Consider the following 15,463-nt stretch of genomic DNA (forward strand, 5'->3'; position numbering starts at 1 on the left):
CAAAAATAGATCATATATTATGTCACAGGGAAACTCTTAGACAATATAAAGGAGTAGAGATAATACCATGCATCTTATCTGATCATAATGGAATGAAACTGAAAATCAACAATAAAAGAAGGAAGGAAAAATCATGCATCACTTGGAGAATGAACAATAGGTTACTGAATGATCAATGGGTTATAGAAGACATCAAGGAGGAAATTAAAAAATTCTTAGAGATAAATGAAAACACAGACACAACATATCGGAATCTATGGGACACATTGAAAGCAGTTCTAAGAGGAAAATTCATTGCTTGGAGTTCATTCCTTAAAAAAAAGAAAAAACCAACAAATAAATGATCTCATACTTCATCTCAAAATCCTAGAAAAAGAAGAGCAAAACAACAGCAAAAGAAGTAGAAGGCAAGAAATAATGAAAATCAGAGCTGAAATTAATGAAATCGAAACAAAAGAAACAATTGAAAAAATTGACAAAACTAAAAGTTGGTTCTTTGAAAAAATAAATAAAATTGACAGACCCTTAGCCATACTAATGAAGAGAAGAAGAGAGAGAACTCAAATTACTAGCATACGGGATGAAAAAGGCAATATCACAACAGACACTTCAGAAATACAGAAGATAATCAGAAATTATTTTGAATCCTTATACTCCAATAAATTAGAAGATAGTGAAGGCATCGATAAATTTCTTAAGTCATATGATCTGCCCAGATTGAGTCAGGAGGATATAGACAACCTAAACAGACCAATATCAATTGAGGAAATAGAAGAAACCATCAAAAGACTATCAACTAAGAAAAGCCCAGGACCGGATGGGTATACAGCAGAGTTTTACAAAACCTTTAAAGAGGAACTAATACCAATACTTTTCAAGCTACTTCAGGAAATAGAAAAAGAGGGAGAACTTCCAAATTCATTCTACGAGGCCAACATCACCCTGATACCTAAACCAGACAAAGACACTTCAAAGAAAGAAAACTACAGACCAATATCTCTAATGAACCTAGATGCAAAAATCCTCAATAAAATTCTGGCGAATCGGATACAAAAACATATCCAAAAAATTGTGCACCATGATCAAGTAGGATTCATCCCTGGGATGCAAGGCTGGTTCAATATACGGAAATCAATAAATGTTATTCACCACATCAATAGACTTAAAAATAAGAACCATATGATCATCTCGATAGATGCAGAAAAAGCATTCGACAAAGTACAGCATCCCTTTATGTTCAAAACTCTAGAAAAACTAGGGATAACAGGAACATACCTCAATATTGTAAAAGTAATCTATGCTAAGCCTCAGGCTAGCATCATGCTGAATGGAGAAAAATTGAAGGCATTCCCTCTAAAATCTGGAACAAGACAGGGATGCCCTCTCTCACCACTTCTGTTCAACATAGTTCTCGAAACACTGGCCAGAGCAATTAGACAGACAAAAGAAATTAAAGGCATAAAAATAGGAAAAGAAGAACTTAAATTATCACTATTTTCAGGTGACATGATTCTATACCTAGCAGACCCAAAAGGGTCTACAAAGAAACTATTAGAGCTAATAAATGAATTCAGCAAAGTGGCAGGATATAAAATCAACACGCATAAATCAAAGGCATTCCTGTATATCAGCGACAAATCCTCTGAAATGGAAATGAGGACAACCACTCCATTCACAATATCTTCAAAAAAAATAAAATACTTGGGAATCAACCTAACAAAAGAGGTGAAAGACTTATACAATGAAAACTACAGAACCCTAAAGAGAGAAATAGAAGAAGATCTTAGAAGATGGAAAAATATACCATGTTCATGCATAGGCAGAACTAACATCATCAAAATGGCAATATTACCAAAAGTTCTCTATAGGTTTAATGCAATGCCAATCAAAATCCCAATGGCATTTCTTGTAGAAATAGAGAAAGTAATCATGAAATTCATATGGAAAAATAAAAGACCCAGAATAGCAAAAACAATGCTAAGCAGGAAGTGTGAATCAGGCGGTATAACGATACCAGACTTCAAACTCTACTACAGAGCAATAGTAACAAAAACAGCATGGTACTGGTACCAAAACAGGCGGGTGGACCAATGGTACAGAATAGAGGACACAGAAACCAATCCACAAAACTACAACTATCTTATATTTGATAAAGGGGCTAAAAGCATGCAATGGAGGAAGGATAGCATCTTCAACAAATGGTGCTGGGAAAACTGGAAATCCATATGCAACAAAATGAAACTGAATCCCTTTCTCTCGCCATGCACAAAAGTGAATTCAAAATGGATCAAGGAGCTTGATATCAAATCAGAGACACACCATCTGATAGAAGAAAAAGTTGGCTATGATCTACATACTGTGGGGTTGGGCTCCAAATTCCTCAATAGGACACCCATAGCACAAGAGTTAATAACAAGAATCAACAAATGGGACTTACTCAAACTAAAAAGTTTTTTCTCAGCAAAAGAAACAATAAGAGAGGTAAATAGGGAGCCTACATCCTGGGAAGAAATCTTTACTCCTCACACTTCAGATAGAGCCCTAATATCCAGAGTATACAAAGAACTCCAAAAATTAGACAATAAGATAACAAATAACCCAATTAACAAATGGGCCAAGGACCTGAACAGACACTTCTCAGAGGAGGACATACAATCAATCAACAAGTACATGAAAAAATGCTCACCATCTCTAGCAGTCAGAGAAATGCAAATCAAAACCACCCTAAGATACCATCTCACTCCAGTAAGATTGGCAGCCATTATGAAGTCAAACAACAACAAGTGCTGGTGAGGATGTGGGGAAAAGGGTACACTTGTACATTGCTGGTGGGACTGCAAATTGGTGCAGCCAATTTGGAAAGCAGTATGGCGATTTCTTGGAAAGCTGGGAATGGAGCCACTATTTGACCCAGCTATTCCCCTTCTTGGTCTATTCCCTAAAGACCTAAAAAGAGCATGCTACAGGGACACTGCTACATCGATGTTCATAGCAGCACAATTCACAATAGCAAGACTGTGGAACCAACCTAGATGCCCTTCAATAGACGAATGGATTAAAAAAAAATGTGGCATTTATACACAATGGAGTATTACTCTGCATTAAAAATGACAAAATCATAGAATTTGCAGGGAAATGGATGGCATTAGAGCAGATTATGCTAAGTGAAGCTAGCCAATCCCTAAAAAACAAATGCCAAGTGTCTTCTTTGATATAAGGAGGGCAACTCAAAACAGAGTAGGGAGGAAGAGCATGAGAAGAAGATTAACATTAAACAGGGATGAGAGGTGGGGGGGGGGAAGGGAGAGAGAAGGGAAATTGCATGGAAATGGAAGGAGACCCTCAGGGTTATACAAAATTACATACAAGAGGAAGTGAGGGGAAAGGGAAAAATAATACAAGGGGGAGAAATGAATGACAGTAGAGGGGGTAGAGAGAGAAGAGGGGAGGGGAGGGGAGGGGAGGGGGATAGTAGAGGATAGGAAAGGCAGCAGAATACAACAGACACTAGTATGGCAATATGTAAATCAATGGATGTGTAACTGATGTGATTCTGCAATCTGTATACTGGGTAAAAATGGGAGTTCATAACCCACTTGAATCAAAGTGTGAAATATGATATATCAAGAACTATGTAATGTTTTGAACAACCAATACTAAAAAATTAAAAAAAAAAAGAAATGTCTGTTCAGTTCTCTTTCTGTTATGTTGATTGGATTCTCTCTCTCTCTCTCTCTCTCTGTGTGTGTGTGTGTGTGTGTGTGTGTGAGTGTGTGTGTGTGTGTGTGTGTGTGTGTGTGTGTACACACCAAGTTTTTTGAGTTCTTTATTCTGGAGGAAAATATATTGTTGGAAAAATAGCTAGCAAAGATTTCCTCCCATTTGCTAGGCTTTCTCTTCATTCTGTTAATCCTTTCCTTTGCTGTGCAGAAGCTATTTAATTTGGTGCATCCCACTTATTGATTTTTGGTTTTATTTATGGAGGTCTTGGTTTTATTTAGAGATCTTGTTAAGGAAATTGGTCCCTACACCAACATGGTGTAGTGTTGACCTAATGTTTTCTTCTAACAGCTGCAAAGTTTCTGGTCTAATTCCTAAGTCTTTAATTGATTTTGAGTTGATTTTTGTGTAGGGTGAGAGACAGGGATATAGTAGTGTGCCATTTGGTAGTATGGCCATTTTGACAAGAACATGGGAGTTGTTTCCATCTTCTAAGTTCTTCTTCAATTCTTTCTTCAGTGTTCTATAGTTTTCATTGTAGAGATCTTTTACTTCCTTGATTAGATTAATTCCCATGTTTGTTTGCTTGTTTGTTTTTGAGGTTCTTATGAATAGGATACTTTTCCTGATTTTTTTCTCAACATATTTGTTATTGGAGTATAGGAAATCTATTGATTTATATATGTTGATCTTGTATTCTATTATTTAATGAACTTGTTCATCAGCTCCAGAAGTCTTCTAGAAATTTTTTGGGTCTTCTAGATATATAATCATGTCATCAGCAAACAGACAATTTGACTTTGATTTTTTCCTTTTTATATTCCTTTAATTTCCTTTTCTTGCCTGGTTTCTCTGGCTAGAGTGTCAAGAATTAAGTTGAATAGGAGTGGTAAGAGTGAACATTCTTGTCTTGTTCCTGATTTTAAAAGAAATGCTTGCAGTTTTTATCTATTCAGCATGATGTTGGCCTTGTTGTATATAGCCTTTATAATACTGAGGTAAGTTCCTTCTATCCTAGCGTTTTCTCTTATGGTATATTTTTAGCATAAATAGTTGCTGGATTTTGTCAAAGGCTTTTTGTGCATCTACTGAAATTATAATTTGATTCTTTTTTCTTAAGTTTTATTTATGTGGTGAATTATATTTATTGATTTGTGTATATTGAACCAACCTTGCATTCCTGGGATGAAACTCACTTGATCATGGGGTACTGTCTTCTTAATGTATTTTTGAATGTGTTTTGCCATAAATTGGTCTCTTTCTTATGCCAGTACCATACTGTCTTGATTACAACAGTTTTACAGTAGGATTTTAAATCAGAAAATGTGAGTCCTTCAGACTTGTTCTTCTTTTTCAAGATTGTTTTGACTATCATGCTTTCCTTGCATTTTATATAAACTTCAGGATCAATTTTGCCTACTTTTGTAGAAAAGGATGTTGGAATTTTGAGAGGGATTGCATTGAATGAGCAGATAAATTTGGGATTATTCCACTGTTAATTAGGTAATTCATGTTAATGATCATGTTAAATTTAACATTCCAACATTGTCTTTGAATTCATAATAAAAGATGTCAAGATGTCATTTATTAAGTCTTTTAAAAATTTTGTTATTTCTAGCATGCAAGCTTTACATTTATTTTGTTTAATTTATTCTTAAGAATTTATTCTTTTTGATGCTACTATAAATAATAAACAACGGAACATTTGCAACTATGACACATGCATTTTAGAAGAGCTATAGTATAATAGCTTGAACTTTATTATTGAAAGTATAATAACATTGGAAGGTGACTTTTACTTAAGGTTAAAAAATGAGAATACAAATTACATGCATTATAAAACTGTGGCTCTGTAGAAGCTAGGAAAGAAATCTATATATATAGAAGCCTGAAAAGCAAAATGTGATTTTCACTTTTTATCTCATTTTGTAAGTTCAAATATGTTTTCGATGACAATAATTATCTTTCTAGAGAAAACTCCAAGGATATAACTTATAAAAATCCAATGTTCTTGGATTATTTGGAATTAAACAATCAGATTAGATATCTAATGATGTATCTTTGTGAAGGCTTATTGCATATTTATTTTACAAGGGTAAAAATCAACATTGCTAAATTAGATGTCAAATATGACACTGTTATGAGACTTCTAGGCCAGAGGCCTGACTCTGGAGGTCTAAATGATTCGGGTCTGACCACTCTCCCCAAAATTCAAATGAAAGAGTAATGGTAAAATTCGGGAAAGGAACTTCATTCAGTATAGCTATACCAGGAAGACAAAGGGGACCCGGTTTTTGGCCCTGTCTTAGTTGGTATCAATATGAGTGCTCTGATTTATACAGACTAGGGGACCAGAAGTCTGCATAGTCAACCAGTCTTGCTCAAAACTGGTCTGGTTGGTCACTGTTACTGGATTGTTCAGCCAGGGAGTTTTTTAGCAGTTATAAGAAAGTTTCTATTGCCTGGAGGGTAGTTTTCACTCATGACAAGATGTTTATCAGTCAAATCGCCTATTCCTGGAATCCAAGGTGGCTGACTCAGAGCAAAGGACACAGATGGAAAGTGGAGGCAGAGATGCCAAGCTTTTATCTTGATTTCAGTTACCAATTGGTCATTTTCAGGCCCAAGTGAAGAGTCTTTTTAGCAAAAGCAACCTCTAAGTCTTTGGTAAAATGCCAGTTAATCACATAAGATTATTTATAATTCTTAGATAAAGAATTTCACATAGCATTCATTTATAGAATGTTAAAATGCAAGTAATATCTCCATTCTAATTATATTTTTGCCCTATTAATCTTTAGTTTCTTTATTATTTTTAACTTAATTCGTGTTATATGTTATTATGATTAATCTACAGATAGCTCAATAGTAAATGATTTTGAAAAATATCAGCTTATAACTGCACATTTGGCATCATAGGGACTGATTTTTGGTTTTCATTGGTAAATTATCCAAATTCTGGCTGAAACGTACAGGCCACTGTCAGAACAGTCCAACTTTTATGGCTTGTTGTGAGTGTGGTATGTCATTAACACAGATGAAACACATTTGTGTCTCTCCACAATGTCAGAACTTATGGAATAACGGTAAATTCACAGGCTACACCTCTTTCATGTGTGGCAGTTCACTGAAGACTTGTGGGTCACCTGATAGTCCTAAGTCAGGCAACCACAGGTTCTTTAATTCCAATCTTAATTTCTAATACCTGTGACACTCAAGACACACACAATTCTATGTGTAGGTTACAGAAAGGCTAAGAAAGAATTAAGATAGCCACAGGGGTCAGGAGGCTGAATTGAGAGCAAAAGTAGACAGCAGATATGGATGCCAAGAGCTCCTGCAGGTGGTCAAATAAGGTTAGCACTAATCAAAGAATGTTCAGGGAGCAGACTGTCAAAGTGCAGGAATTTATTCTAGGCCAAGGTCCAGATAGATGATAGTTTCACAGTGTCAGCTTGGCGTGGGACTTGTGAAACCGCACTCTGCTAAAGCCCAAAGATAAAGATTTGGAAGTTTTTCACCATGACAATTTTCCTGGTTAAGGCTTGAGACCAGTGACCAGGTGATGGGGTCAGGGTGCCGCTGTGTCCAGTCTCAGGGCACCCCTCCTTTTATAGGTCTCAGATGAGTGTTGCATCAGGTGCTCTGATGTGTTTGATAAGCTCGTGGGCTTGGTTTTCTGATATGAATTTGATACACATGTGCTTCTCATTAATTTGATAAGCTCACAGGTGGTCATTCCTACTAGCGCAGTTAATTTGTTTATCAGTTTATGCCTTAGAGTCGTGCCAGGCAGATGGTGGCAGTTGACTTGTTCAAACAAGGTGTGGGATCATTCCACTTCAACTTAGAATGGAGCAGCTTCTGGAAAACCACGGCTTTACAAAATGGAGTGACGAAGGATTAGGCACAGCCTGAAAACTGCGTTCCACACATCCCGGAGTAACTCAGAAAAGGCACAACCTGTCATCCTCAGGCTTCAGATCTCCTGACTCTTCATTTCATGGATAAACATGGAATAAACATCTCTCCTACTTGGTGTTCACATCGTTTGAAAGAGTCGGGGTTTATAGTTATATATAAGAAAATGAGTTGTTGCTGGAATGTTCCATATCTGTAAACGCCATCTCTCACTGTAACTCAGTCTTTTTTTTTTTTTTAACCAAAGTTTTAGGGCAGATTTTAGGGTCTCAACAAACAAGGCTCAGCCACCCATTCTGATTTCCAGTCACAGGGATGAGCAGTGGTGCAGGACAGGAAAGGAGCTGTATTCCCTGTGACCAGACTGGGACGAACAGAAGAGAGGTCCAGTGACATCAGATCTGTCTTCAAGGGCTGACGGGAGCTTTGGCCTTTTATAGAGAAGAGGAACACAGGCCAGCATTGGGATTTACATGGCCGGGAGAACAGATCTTGGTCAGGTCTTGGTGTGGTTGATCACTACCTCAGGTCTGAGTCCCTCAAACTCCAGGGAAGGTGCTCTAGGGGCAATTGGGTGCCCACTGTGGGGCGATTGCTTCTGTGTAATGGGGCAGCTCTGGTTCCCGTCCTGGGGCGACTGCTTCTGCGCAGCGGGGCACTCTCATTGCCCGGTGATCTGCTCTGCAAGGCTTTCCTTTCCTTGGGTGGTCCTTTCAGTCTTTTGTATAAGGATGTTTGTGAATTAGACCTGTTTTGTCTGAAATTCAAGGTAGAAGAGAGTGACTTAGAATTAAGAAGGAAAAAACATTAAAGAGGTAAATTTTAGTCTGGGAAGGACAAGATGGAGTTAGGCCAGAGACTGGCCCTCTTGCACTGTGAGCTGGCACTGGGGAGGGACTAGCTCCTGCTGTTCCTGATGGGGGGAATGCCCTGGCTCCCTGGCTGACTGGAAGCGGCTCTTTGCTGCTGACTGTTGGTTGCTTCACGCTGGAAGACAATACCCACGATTTAATTAGTTGGTGATTCTAATCTACTAATTTAACTAATACTGCTTATGAGCATCGTGCCACTTGGCACAACAGTTTAAGACGTAGCGTGAAGATTGCACAGTTTCTGGCAGGGTGCTTTCATTTACTGATCAACCACAGCACTTTTGGATTTGACTGAACTCTCCTGTTCTTGGGTATTGTGAAGTTTTTAGCCAAACCTATTGATGTGTGCTCATTAAGACCAGTTGTCCACAAAACACCTGCTTTCCTGTAAAAGGATCTTATTACTAAAACACAGCTAGTTCTTGCCAAGAAAAGGGTTTAAATTTCTTTGGCTGGCCTGATGCTTTATCAGACTGCCTGTTTGGTATTTGTATTCATTGTGTGCAGCCCCAATTTCTTCCTTCTCTTTTGTTCTGGGAAGGTCCTGCTGTGAACTGCTCTCCATTCTCCCTCTGGGAGGCAAGATCACGCTGTGCCCAGCCCTGCATCTGGCTTGTGCTGTGATATGAATACAATGGGACCAGTTCCTGCCACCTTCTCAGGGGAGTCCTTCAGGTCCAAGGACCTCCAGAGTTACAGTTGGTCCTCCCTCCGCCCTCCTCCTCCCTGCGCCCATCCCCAGCTGCAGGTCCCCTACTCTTCCTCGGCTTCTATTCCACTCACCTTCCGCCCCCACCCCCGCTTATGAAAGAGCTTCCCTCAGAGTCACAAAAGGCAGGACCAGCCAGGAGTTAGTCCAATCTGTCCCTTTGTTCTAAGGACAGCTAGTTCCAGTAGCACACTCTTAAAAACAGAAATACTCCCACAGGGGAAGTCACCTGAAACCCAAAATACCTTTGTGAAAAGGAGAAGCAGGACCTACTGTAACTCAGTCTGTGATTTTGTGCTTAAAGCTGCATTTCTTCAAATTTCAGTTTTCGTGTGTGAAAAAGATGAGACTAGATTTGTCTATTTTCTGCAGATTGATAGAATGTTTGGGGAATCTTATGTAAGCTACAGGCACTTTCCTTAGAATAGTGCACATGTGCAAATATATATGTGTGCACATGTATATATATGTATAAAACATACATATACACACATACATACACATAAGAAATTTGGAGGGGCTGGGGATGTGGCTCAAGCGGTAGTGCGCTTGCCTGGCATGCATGCGGCCCGGGTTCGATCCTCAGCACCACATACAAACAAAGATGTTGTGTGCGCCGAAAACTAAAAAATAAATATTAAAAAATTCTCTCTCTCTCTCTCTCTCTCTCTCTCTCTCTTAAAAAAAAAAAAGAAAGAAATTTGGATGGACTGACAATCTGTAGGTCCATGTCTACTAATTAAGAACAAATCTAAGCAAATGAAACCACGAACATCATCTCTGACTTCATTTTGAAGTCTTCTGTTCTGCAGTTCCAATGCTCCACAAAGTTCTGGACCTGACTCAGAATGTCCTTGGCACTTATGCCTCCCTCAAGCCTCACTTCTGTGAAGCTGTCAAATGTTTATTTTCCCATTAATTGTAAAGGTTCACCTTTGGGCCAAATTATGAAAAAGTAATAAGACACTACAGGATTGTCTATCATTAGTCATTTCTTTCATTTTGAAAGTTATCTTGCTCTTTTTTTAAAAGATGTTTTAATAATTGTGCTAAAACAGGTATAACAAAGTTTGCCACCTCAGCCACTTTTAAGTGTGCCAGTTCAGTGGCGTGGTGTTACATGCATGCACTCTGTTATGTAATCACGCCCCTCCATCCCCAGAACTCTTTTCATATTGTAAAACTGAAACTCCGCATTCATCAAACAGCACGGCAGCCCCTTCTCTAGTTCCTGGTTGTCACCATTCTACTTTCTGTCTGCCTCGGTACTTGGTTTATGGTAGGCAGAATCATACGCTGTTTGACTTTTTGTGTGTGACCTGTTTTACTCACATTGTAGCATGTGTCAGAATTTAATTCCATTTTAAAGCTGAATAATATTTCTTGACATGCAGATACCACATTGCCTATGCATCCACCTGTCTATGGACGGTTGCCTGGCTTGCTGGCTGCTCTGAATAATACTAAGAACAAAGAGGTTCGTTCAAATTCATTCACGTCCTTGCTCTGAGCTCTTGGGCACTTGCCCTGAGTAGTGCTGCAGACCCGGTGCCCGTGTGGTGGGGCTGAGCAGTGGTCACGCCCACTCCTGCTTCTCCTCCACTGTTGCACAATCCTCCAGTTTCTCCACATTTTTACCAGCGCTTGGTATTTTGTGTCTGTTTGTTTTAGTAGCAGACTCCTCATGGATACGAGATTATATCTCACTGTGGTGTTTTCCTTTTTTCTTTCCTTGTTTTCTCTTTTCCTGAGGGTGCTGGGGATGAGCCCAGGGCCTTGCTTTCGCTAGATAGGCACTCTACCACTGAACTACACCCTCAGCCCTTCATTAAGGTTTTGATTTGCATTTCCCTAATCATTAGTAAGAGGCAATAATAGCATCTTTTACTGTGCATAATTGCCATTTGTATACCTTCTTTGGAGAAATTCAAATTCTTTTTTCTTTTTAATTCATATGCTTAGATTTTGCTTTGGATTAAGTGTTGGTGCCCCACTCCTATTGAAGCCCTAAGCCTTGCAACAGTGTGGAGGTCTGAGCTTTGGGAGGTAAGTAGGGCTTGAAGGCTGAACCCTTAGGAAGGAGATTAGTGTCTTTATAAGAAGAGACACAGGGATGAATGCTCTCTGTTCTCCACAATATGAGGACACCAGGAGAAAACAGGTATGTGCCAATGAGGGAGGCTCTTACCAGACCCTACCATGCTGGCCCCTTGACCTTGGACTTCAGCCTCCAGACCTGTGAGAGGTGAATGCTGTTGTTTAAGCCCCCACCACCTGTCTGTGGTAGTCTGCTGTGGCAGCAGAAGCCTAGAAGATACTTTCTTTGAGCGTGCCTTTCCCCCTTTACTTTCTCTGCTTAGTCAATAGCATTAAAGTGCACAATTTAATATGCATATGTTTTAGCACAAAAAAAATGCAGTATTTGCTTAGTTTTATTTGTTACTAGTATTATTATTGAATTTGTTTTCTTGAAATTGGAATGAGTATTAAAAATAAAGAAATTTTCTTGTTGTCAGTTATAAAATAACTGCATCACCTACCTGCCTGCTAATGTAGCCAATCATGAAAGATTTTATGCATCTACCAGTTTTGCTTCGTTATTTATGTTGCCATGGGGTTAAATTTTAATTATTATTTGAATAACTAGTTATTAAATAACTGTCTTTCAAAAATTATACCATGATGCCGCATTGAAACCTAAAGGCAAAATTTTGCATCAGAGGGTCTGTATTTTGGTTAGTTTGAAAGAGAAAGTAGCAGGGATGCTGTGAATTAATCTGTGTCCACTTAAAATTCATATGTTGAAGCCCTAATCCCGGATGTGACTGCACTTAGAGATAAAGCTTTTAGGAGGTAATTAAGGCTAAGTGGGGTCATGAATATGGAGCCATGGTCCTAGAGGATTGGTGGACTTGTAAGAAGAGATACTAGGGAACCTGTTCTCCCTCCCTCTCCTTCCCGCTCCTCCATGTGTTGAGGCAAAGAAGGCAGCTATCTGCAAGCCATCCTTAGTCTAGCAGCTCACACTATTGCCACACACTCTTCTTTTCCAAGTGGTTTAAAAACTGAAATTGCTTGAAAAAAATCCATTTTAAATAAGTCCCTTGTTCGGAAGTAATGCATTTGTACCCATGCACTCTTATGGGACAATAAAACTTGTTTATTCACTCATGCATTAGACATATCTATTTTTGTGTCTTATGTGCTAAGCATTTAGCCACCCTGGGAATAAAATAGCAAACAAAAACAGAGTACTGGCCCTCATAGAATTTTCTAAAAGTGATGATATAAATCAAATAAATGTGAAATTGGAATTGTTCCAAGTTTTACAAAGGAGAATAATATTGTGCTTTGAGAGCTGAGGGTTTTTAACTGGTCATGGAGGTCAAAGAAGGATTTTTAGAAGAAATGATGTTCGAACCTGTGAAGACATGAAGGGTAAGGAGGAGTTTATCAGACAAAGTTAGGAGAAAAGAGCATTTCAGGCAGAAACAAGACTGTGTGCAAAGACCCTTTCAAAAATGGCAAATAGCAATAGAATTAAGATAAGAGGCTCTATTGAATAGAGGAGTCATAGTCCAGTCTGAGTGGGAAATAGAACCAGAAGACATCATCAATCCTGTTTACAAAACGTTATTATACTAAATTAAATTCCAAATTAGTGTTGTGAAAATTGCAAAAATGACAGAAAGGAACATGGGAAAAATTAGAGGTCCAAATAAGGCCAGGGTTGGAACACTAAGAGCGAGTGGCAGCATGGGTGACAGGCGGTGCAGAGGAGCCTCCCCGTGCCCTGGACACCATCTTTAGCACTATCTCTACTCCAGAAGTAATGGTAAGCCATGAGGATTTTACACTGCTGGTGGGGGAAGGGTGATACTATCTGCTCTGCATTTTGGAAAGATTGTTCTAGCTTTTCTGCATCATCAGTTTGAAGGGACACGTGTGTTTATGTAAGTCAGCAGTTTAGGAGGTCAGACAATCCAGGAAAGAGAAACATGTTAGTTTACAGAAGAATAAGATGGGTGCTGGGAGAAGGGTGAAGAATTGTATAGGTGAACATTTTAAGTGTAACAGTGACAGCATTTGTCAGTTTTGTCAAATGAACTTGTCAGCTAACCATTCATTTCATTTATTCAATCAGAATATTTACTAAGCAGTTAAATCAGGCTAAATTGCTATGGAAAGGTGAAGGTAGAGAACTCTTCAAGTGGTCAGCTGTCGGCTCCTTTGAAGGCCAGCCTGACCTGGGTCCCCTGAGGTGTCAGAAAAGGATATAAATAGAAAGCATCATTAGATTGTAGAGAATACCCATGAGAATTTGAAAATTTTGTCATTTGAAAGTTAATATAACATAGTTGTTTTAAATCTATCTCAGCGCTGTGTGCAAGATTACCTTCACAAATCACTTAAAAAAAAATTACTAGTGTTAGCTGTGGACTAGTTTTGTTTGTTCTTTCATTCTTTTTTTCTGGGGATTGAACCCAGAAGTACTTAACCACTGAGCCATTTGATTTGAAACAGGGTCTTGCTAAGTTGCTTAGGAACTTGCTAAATTTTTGAGACTGTCCTTGAACTCACCGTCCTCCTGCCACAGCCTGGGATTACAGGTGTGTGCCACCATGCCTGGCTCTGTTTTGGTTTACTTTTTTTTTTTTTTTTTAGCTTAGCCTAATAATTTAATTGACTGCCTTTCCCCTTAGAGATACCTGACTTTAAAAATCAAATCAGCACTGAAAAGCATCCACAGTATACCAACACAGTCTGTAGAGTGATTGGCACCGGCATTTTTGTTTACAGAGCCAAGGGACATTGACATAGCTGGGTCACCAGGAAGACAAGGCTGATGGTCAGAACTGGGTTCTGAACTCTAATGAAGAGATTCCATTCAGTAGGAGCGGAAATGGTGGCTTTTATTCTTGAAGTTGGGTTGTGAGATGTTCATCTGAGAGCTACCTGAAGATCACACACACACACACAAAAAAACAAAAAACAAAACAAAAAAAAACCACATTTTTTGTGTGTGCTAGATCTCTAAAGAGCTGGTTGTATTTTCTTTCTTTTTCCTGGAAGTAACTCCTGCCTGGAATCCTATACCTGACTGTAATAATGAGGCAATGAGACTTTACATGCTGAAAAATGTCCACACATGGTAACAATATTACTTTGACCATGTTACTTTCACAGCACTCTTTTACCAAGGACTTTGCATCATTAGCTACTTAAGTCTCACAGTGTGGAAATGAAAGTAGATGCTCACCTCATTTTACCACAGGGAGTGGTTTAGAGTGGTTAAGTGTCAGAGTGGATAGCTAGCCCACTGGAAATGAAAAAGGAAACGAGGCAGTGATGTCTGGCCTTGGCTGAAAATGTAGATGACCAGGAAGGAGCTCTCGTGTTCACATACAGGGCTACAGCTCTGCACTCCTGCTTTGGAAAGGACACATTTCAACATCAAGGGTGTGAAAATAATTGTCATTAGCCTCAGGAAAGGATGCGGGTGGTCCTTTGCAAACTGTTTTGGCATTGATATAAAAAAATAAATTCTTTACAAAATGAGTTTCTATTTTATGTTAACATTATCCTATTTCATTTATTTTTTAAAATATTTTCTTAGTTGTCAATGGACCTTTATTTAATTTATTTATATGCAGTTCTGAGAATTGAACCCAGTGCCTCACACATGGTAGGCAAGCGCTCTGCCACTGAGCAACAACTCCAGCCCCCTATTTAATTTCTTTTTGTAACACTTCAGTGAGATGTAATTTGTGTACCATATAATTCCTCCAATAAAGCATATAATTTAATAGTTTTTAATATACTTGAAAAGGAAATTTTAGAACATTTTCCTTACCTCAAATATAAATCCTTTTGCCCTGGGCCAATGCGACACTATTTTCCCAATGATCCCCAGATGTAAGTAACCATTAAAGTACTTTCTGTCTCTTGATTTGCCTAATCTGGACATTACATGCAAGTGACATCCTATGACCTAGGTCTTTGTGGCTGGCTTCTTTCACTTAGCACACTGTTGCAGGGTTCCTGCTTTCTGTGGAATGTATCAGCACTTTATCTCCCTTAACTGTGTCGCATTTCACTGCATACAAATAATCTGTCCATTCACATTCACCATTTGTCCATTTATCGATTTATGGACCTTTGTGTCATTTCCGTCTCTGACTCCTATGGGAAAAAAATGCTGCGATTAATATTTATGTCCAAAAAAAAATTTTAAAATAAA

Source organism: Marmota flaviventris, chromosome 16, assembly GCF_047511675.1.
Source record: "Marmota flaviventris isolate mMarFla1 chromosome 16, mMarFla1.hap1, whole genome shotgun sequence".
Classification (NCBI taxonomy): domain Eukaryota; kingdom Metazoa; phylum Chordata; class Mammalia; order Rodentia; family Sciuridae; genus Marmota; species Marmota flaviventris.